This window comes from Pteropus alecto, unplaced genomic scaffold (assembly GCF_000325575.1).
Source record: "Pteropus alecto unplaced genomic scaffold, ASM32557v1 scaffold20, whole genome shotgun sequence".
NCBI lineage: Eukaryota > Metazoa > Chordata > Mammalia > Chiroptera > Pteropodidae > Pteropus > Pteropus alecto.
Genome location: NW_006436298.1, coordinates 21138715 through 21146199, shown reverse-complemented (window position 1 = coordinate 21146199; position 7485 = coordinate 21138715). Strand labels below are relative to the sequence as shown.

The 7485-nt window shown below is 36.0% G+C and overlaps 1 protein-coding gene across 1 annotated transcript in view; it reads right to left on the bottom strand.

The window, feature by feature from the left end:
• Window positions 1-7485, bottom strand: part of ADGRV1 (adhesion G protein-coupled receptor V1) — a 469718-nt gene that overhangs the window by 215749 nt on the left and 246484 nt on the right.

The following is a 7485-nucleotide window of genomic DNA, read 5'->3' as shown; positions in this document are numbered from 1 at the left end:
GGAGCAGATACTTATCCTCCTAATACAAGCTCTTCCTTAACTATATTTAAAGTAAAAATCAATGGTGTGTGTGTGCGCATGTGTGTGTGTATGCGTATATATGTACATATACACAAAAGTATATATGTAAAAATATATAAAAGTATATATAAGAATATGAAAGCATATACACATACACAAACACTATATCCTCTTCTTAAAAAATCATTTATTCACATAAACCTATGCTGAGTATTCAGGAAAATGGTACATAATTTAATTTTCCGATAGAACTAAATTCTTTCCTAAAAAATTCTTTTGGGTTATAATTTCAAATGAGAGCCTAATGATTCAAAAAACAGTATTCCCTATTTACCCTCTTCAGAAAAAACTTCAGGAAAGCCTAAATTCATCTTGTCACTCCCAGATTGAAGTCACAGCCCCCATCCTGGGAGTGCCTGTTGTCTCCAAATAAGTTCTCTTTTTTAAAATTTTAATTTATTATTATTATTTTTTTAATGGTGACACTGGTTAATGAAATCCAGTTTCAGCTGTACATTTTAACAGTAAGGCATATATATTTACATTGTGTGTTCATCCAAACATTTTCAATCATGACCACAGAGTAATCCTAATTGCTAAAAAATTTGTGATCATGTACTCAAAACGTGATTATTATGATGTACAAAATATATAATCTATTCTCAAAATTAAATACATACATTTAAACATGGGCAAAAGTTGAAATTTTTAAAATGGAGTATAAAAGTAAAATAAACACTATTTTAAAATGATAATACCATACCCAGTGCTTATTATCTCAAAGTAGAATATACATTTAGGGTGAGGTTCTTCATCAAAGATATACGTGTGTGTGTGTATCTGTCTTTCTAATAATCTTTTGGAAATTACCAATTTTTGTTCATGAGATTTCTGTTGTATCTGACTAAAATGACATTGACTTTTGCTCTAACTATAGTTAAGGAAGAATTTGTAGTAAGGATATAAGTATCAGGCTTCGACATGTGATTGTATCAGCAGTAGTAGCATCAATCTGCAGATTCTCAGCAAGAATCTTTTTAAGGCACTTACTGGATCATTTTGTGACTCCTATTTAGGTTAAAGCTAGAAACACAAACTATAAATCTAGGCACACATGAACTGTGATACCTCAAATATGCCGAAAGTAAATAAACAAGTTAGGTCCCCAGAGTCGATCCTTCCATGTTGTGGCATCTAAACTCCTTCCTGAAACCTGTTACAACTGCTATGTGACCATTTGGCATACAGAGTAACCTGGGTCAATTTATAATTTAAATATTTGTATTTTTCATTTATTTTGTATTTTAAATAATTCTATTTCTGCAACAAATTTTTTAAAGATAAAAACACATTAAAATAAAAATTATTGTAATTTACTTCCACACTCCCAGTGGATCATCCTGTGTATTTCTGAGGTGCAAACTTCCCACTTTGAAGACCACTGGCACAGAGAATGAAATGTAAACTTCAACCTGTCTTGAAAATTCCTTTGCAGCCCAGTTTTGTCCTATTTTTTTCAGTATTTCTACATTTTTTTTTTTTCATTATTCCTATAAATGAATCTTTCATGGCAAGCAAGCTAGTGGTTATGACAGAACAAGAAGCTGGGCAGGAAACTGAGACTACCTATTCCCTGGTTGAAAATGTAGCTTATTCAGGTCAGCAACTAGATAGATAGTAAGCCGGCGGCTAGACAGACAGTAGGCCAACTAAACTAACGAGCCACAGGCCTGAGTGAGAACAGCAAGTCAGGAACCTCAGCCAGACAGAAATTGGAACATACAGGTCATAGGAGCACAGACACCAAAGGTAAAAAAGAAATCAAGCAGATGAGAACCCCAAGGCACAATGGCAAGGCTTCAGGAACAGTCACAAGGTCAAGGAGTCAGGAATTAGGAGATCTTTAACTAGCACAGGGGTTGGTGAAAGGACAAGGAAACAGATGTGAGGCCCAAGCAACAAAGCAATTTGATACTGAAGCAATTTTCTGTTATGGCCAGGAAGTTTCTTACACATTTCCTATCGGATCCTTTCCCAGAACTTGGCTAGTGTGACCCTGTGCACAGCACTGGGCAAAGGCGAGTGTCTGGAGAAAAGGTGCAGTAAGGAGGAGGGATCAAGGAAATAGTCTCCATAGTCTGTACCTTTGCTAGGATGCTCCCATTCTCCTGGAGTATTCTCTCCTCTCTGATTTACCCTTAAAATCACACTCAAATCCTACATTCTCCCATAGTCCTTTCTTAACAATCTCATCCCACCACTCTAAATTTCTAGAACAATTATTTTATTCTCCGAGTATTTTAACACAACTGTGTCCAGCCCTTACTTTTTTTTCTTGCTTCATGTGTCAGCTTCCCCAAAGGGATTCTAAACACCTTGAGAGCTATGAATTCATGTTATACTTTGATTTTTAGTAGTCAGCCCTTTCTTTTGTTTCTGAGAGTTCCTCGAATGCTGTATATTATCATTCTTTATCCAGATAAATGTATAGAAGGGCATGCACAGAATATTTAGTATAGAATTATATGAGATCAAGTAGTTTACCTGAGATAATTATAATAAAATTCTACCACTGAATTCAAAGTAAAGGTGAAGGGAAAAAAAGGTTTCTTTATCAAAATACAATAGGTATAGATTTCTTTGCTTTTGTAAAATATGAATAAGAATAGAAAATATTGGACATTACTCTTTAAAGCATTGATTAGTCTCCATCCACAGATGGGTTGCCATAACAATCATTTATTAATTTATTGACAAATTCCAACAACACCTACAATATCCCTATTATGGGGTGGCAGACGCTGGGATAGTAGCTAGATAAAGAGAGAGATGCAGAGATGAGTAAAGCATCATCTCAACTTTAGAAAAACCCAGAGAATGTAAAATATTTCAGGCCCACCTAATCAAGCCCAGAAAGGCTGCCTACTCATTTGATATTGGGCATGAAGAATGAGTAGTAATTCACCAAAGAAAAGAGAGAAATTGCAGGTGGCAGCAGAATCCATAGGGGTAAAGATATGAGACCACTGGAGTATGGGTATGGGACAGGAGGGAGGTGTGAGGAAGAAAGGGATTGAAGGTGAGACTGAATCATGGCTTGTTGTTGAAGCATGTGCTATGTTAAGAAGTTTACATCTTGGAGGCACTGATGAGCCAGCCATGGACAATTTCAAAGTAGTAAATTAGTAGGTTTTATCTGGGTTGGTAGACAAAAATTATATTTATTAATTTAAGTGGTTATTTGCAGACTGTCACTAAGGTAATATGTGAATCCAGTCAAAGTGATACATAACATTTGGGCTTGTTCTTTTGTTTCCCAAGTTTTTTAAGGCCAGCTGATTTCCAAACTATCTTTGAGAATAATTCAAAACACAGACACCATGAAGTTGAAGGAGAAATGTCTACTACAGTGGCACCATTTAATGCATTAATAATGACACATGTAACGACTAATTTGCTGATTAACTTAGATTATTTTCTAGTTATATTTTCTAGCTGTATCTGAATTTGAAAAAAGTAAGTCCTAACTGGACTATCTGGAAATCATGGACCACAGCAGAAGTCACTGGCTGAGAGGTTTGGCAGGTTCACATGTGTATCTCTACAGTATTTGAGAATATCAATTACAATTTTATTATTCAGTTTTTCATGTCCCAATGGATCATTAACCTACCAATTCTGCCTTTTTTTATATTAAGAAAAAAAAAGAAAACCAAAAAAGAAAACATCCTGATCACTTTGCCTCTCAGTTTAGGGCACATTTTAATTTCTTTGTAAAGTATATCTGACAAAGAACAAGGATTTCATCTATAGTCCCTAGAATGTTCCAAACAAAACATCACTATTCCAAAATAATAGTGTAAGTTACTCAAGTAAAAGAAAACATGCTATTATTTAAACTTGTAGAGAGCTTGTATAATTGTCCCATTAAAAAATAAACATTGCTCAATATTTTAAAAAATTTTGTTATATATTGTAATACATAAGGAATTTATCTCCATCTGAAATCATGCACAATATTATAATTTAATGGAAATATTTTGGGGTAATGACTTTCAAATGAATACAGGAAGAATGTTATTAAAAAGAACAAAGATTAGGAAATATACTGTAGCACATAATCCTGCAGTGGGGAAGGGAACACTCTCTTATGATCTAATAGGATTTTTCCATTCTTAACCTGGTTAATCTTAGATACAAAGCAAATAAATCATTCTTGGTTTCTAAAAGTCCATGGTGATAAAGGAAATTAATTCCCCTTGCTAAACATGGTTCGTAAAAACATATTATGGTCAACTCAATGAAAATTCTAGATTGGTTACTAAAAGAGGATATCATTTTTTACATAAAATAAGGGATTTTGCCATTCCTTTCCAAACAGCACCTAACACGAAAGTGGCTTTCCAGTCTTGGGATGTATGTAGCGCATGTGGTAGAATGGCAAAAGTATATGATGTTGGCACAATGGAGCTCTTGATAAACTCAGTACGGGAAAGAGGCCAGCCCTCGAAAGGCAGAAGGCAGAGTGTTACCCTCTGAAAACCCAGGTGTATCATCACTTTAAAATGTGTGTGGAGGGGGGGGGGAGCCTGATTATTGTAAAAGTATGAATAACATTTTTATCAAACGCAGCCACTACGTTGGAATCGAAATGTTATCATCATTTAAAAAATATTTATTTAGAACTGAATTGTAGCAGCATAAGGCAGGAATTGCCCTCTGGGTGTTAAAAATCAAAGATAGGATTCACGTATAGTAAAATATGGAATTAAACTGGCAGAGCAAATACATGCATGAGAAATGAGATATTAGTATTTCAGTATTTCCCAGATAAAAGGTAGGGCACTGTTGCTAGGAGGCAACATATGGAGTTTGGGTTGAGGACAGAATGGCTATGGAAACTCTTCTTCCCAGCCGAATAAACTATGTGGAAATAGTTTGGCCTTTGCTCAATCAGTAGAGTTTGGTGAAAGAACAAGGGTTTCAAAATCTGTTATAAAGTTCACAGAACAGGTATAATCTGTAAGCTTCCAGAGGTAGGTGGTGACAGGAGTGATGAGAAGCAACTGAATAATGGAGTACATGGTTCAAAGCTGATTTCTCAAAGGAAGGAGGAACTCGGATAACTGGTGTGTTGAAGGAAAAGAATCAATAAAGATTAAATGACTCAAATCAGGGGTCCTCCTGGATTCCTCTTTTTCTCTTACATGCAACATCCAAACCAGCAGCAAATCGTATGGGCTTTACCTTCAAAATACAGTGCAGAGATGAAACCTCTTCTCCCCATTTCTAGGCCCCTAGTTCAAGCCATTACTATCGTTCACCTGGACTCTTTTCAACTGTTCTCTTTGTTTTCACTGTTCCCCATCATCCACTATTCACCACGGTATATCTCCACCCAGCAGCCAAAACTTTATAATGACTTCTCATCACACTCAGAATAAAACACACGCTGTTTATCACAAGTGACCAGACCTTACTTTATTTGACCCCTACTCCTCCTTCTAAACTCATCCTCCTCCATGTTCTGCCTTGCTTTTTCCAGTCTACCTGTCCTGGACGTCCTGCTGGTTCACAAAGCAAAATTCAAGTTAACTGCTATTTCATGCAACACTAAAATTTGGCCATGTATAGACACATGCATAACCATGTGTCCTTCCTTAGCTGGGGGGATTTGCTGCTGAACTGAATTACAGAAATTCATATGTGGAATAAAATAGAGATTTACCTGACGACAGAACAAACAAAGCAGTGTAGTTTAGGCATTTTCAAATTCATCTTTAAGCTAACAGTAAGTATTTGCTGCTCTACATAAAGACACATGTAAACAGCCAATGTTCCTTCTGAAGCATGAGATATGTTCACCAACACTGCTTGCATGACAACAAGAAACAAATGGTAAGAAAAGAGAAACAGGGAGAGAGATGTGTTACAGGTACGAAATACGGCCAAACATACCATGTGGAGCTGGGAAGACTGGAGGAGAAAGGGCTCTTGTTTGAATCTCAAAGTATGAGCAACAAAGACCCCAGAGCCATCAGGTATCCTATCGTTACAGATGATTGTCACATACACTTAACCACCAGGCCCAATGGTTCTGGTTGAGTAAGAAAGACAGATTCCTAGCATCTTTGCATCCTTTTCCAACATGTATATCACAGAATGCACTTTCCCATAAAAATCATGCTATAACATGGTGAAGATTTCTGAATAGACCATAGAATCCTACCTAATGCACTATATTGCTGGGATAATGAGAATTTTTAGTAAGGAAGAAACTGATATCAACTGAATACCAGTTAAATACCAAAGTGTTGAGCTTTATATTTTATATCATTAAAAAATCAAATTTATATCCTTTACATATATTTATTAATATATCACAGCCATACTATGGATCAAATTATCTTTTGAGAGCAAGCAAAGGAATCTAAATCCTAATTTAAAAATTATTTGCATCCTAAACACCTGTGTATGGTTGAACCGCTAAAAAAAAAAAAAGCACAACAATTCTAAATCAGAGGTTAGTGATTGTGTACGTAGCCTAAGCAAAAGTCAAATGGGTTCATGCTCATTCCCAAGGGGAGGGCTCTTGGGTGCAAAGGTTTGGAGGCAGTGGAAGTGGGCTGTTGATATCATACCACATGAGAAGGGCAGTTGAATTTACAAACTTTGATCCAGATGAACATTTCACTGTATTCACTTCTTACTTCCATTGACCCAAAGCTGGCCAGGATCTCAAGAAAATACACCTCTCTGACCACGTAAGGTCAGGAGTAGGATGAATCCAACTGCCTGTTCCACAGTTATGAACACTCACAAATCAATCTGTTAACAAAGATTTAGAGATGCACCTTTGTCCTATTTAAACCACTATGAAATCAACTGATAACTATGTTTTCTACTTGGGCCTAGTAGCCAGAGACAATCCTGACTAGGAATCACTGGGGTCCCTGATTTGGAGAAAGTATAATGTGTAACGCCCCAGTCACAGGGTGACAGAACTTTGCAAATCTGAGATTATTACATCTCTTGAGGAAAAATGGAGCAACATCATTGAGAAGTGGAGTAAGTCTCATTGAGGAAGAAATTAACCCTTCACATTGTAATAAGATTCTACAAGATAAAAAATAAATGGTGCTGAAAGGGGGGTGGGGGGTGAAGGGGAACTTGAAAGCAAATTTGCCAAAAAATTAACAGTAATTTATTCCGGGTGGTGTTAATATAAAAGACTATTATTTTATTCTTTGTATTTTGTTTTTGCATGTTTTAATTCTTTTTTAAAAAAGTGCTACTGAGTCGAAATCTATGCCTTTATCTCTTTGGTTCCAACCATGCTTCTCCTTTTAAGACAAAGATCACAAACTCAGATGCCTTCACACCAGCACATTGCTGCTGCAAAGAAATGCAGGTAGCAATGTTGCCAAATTTCAAAATTTTTTCGACATTAGCAATCTGAATTTT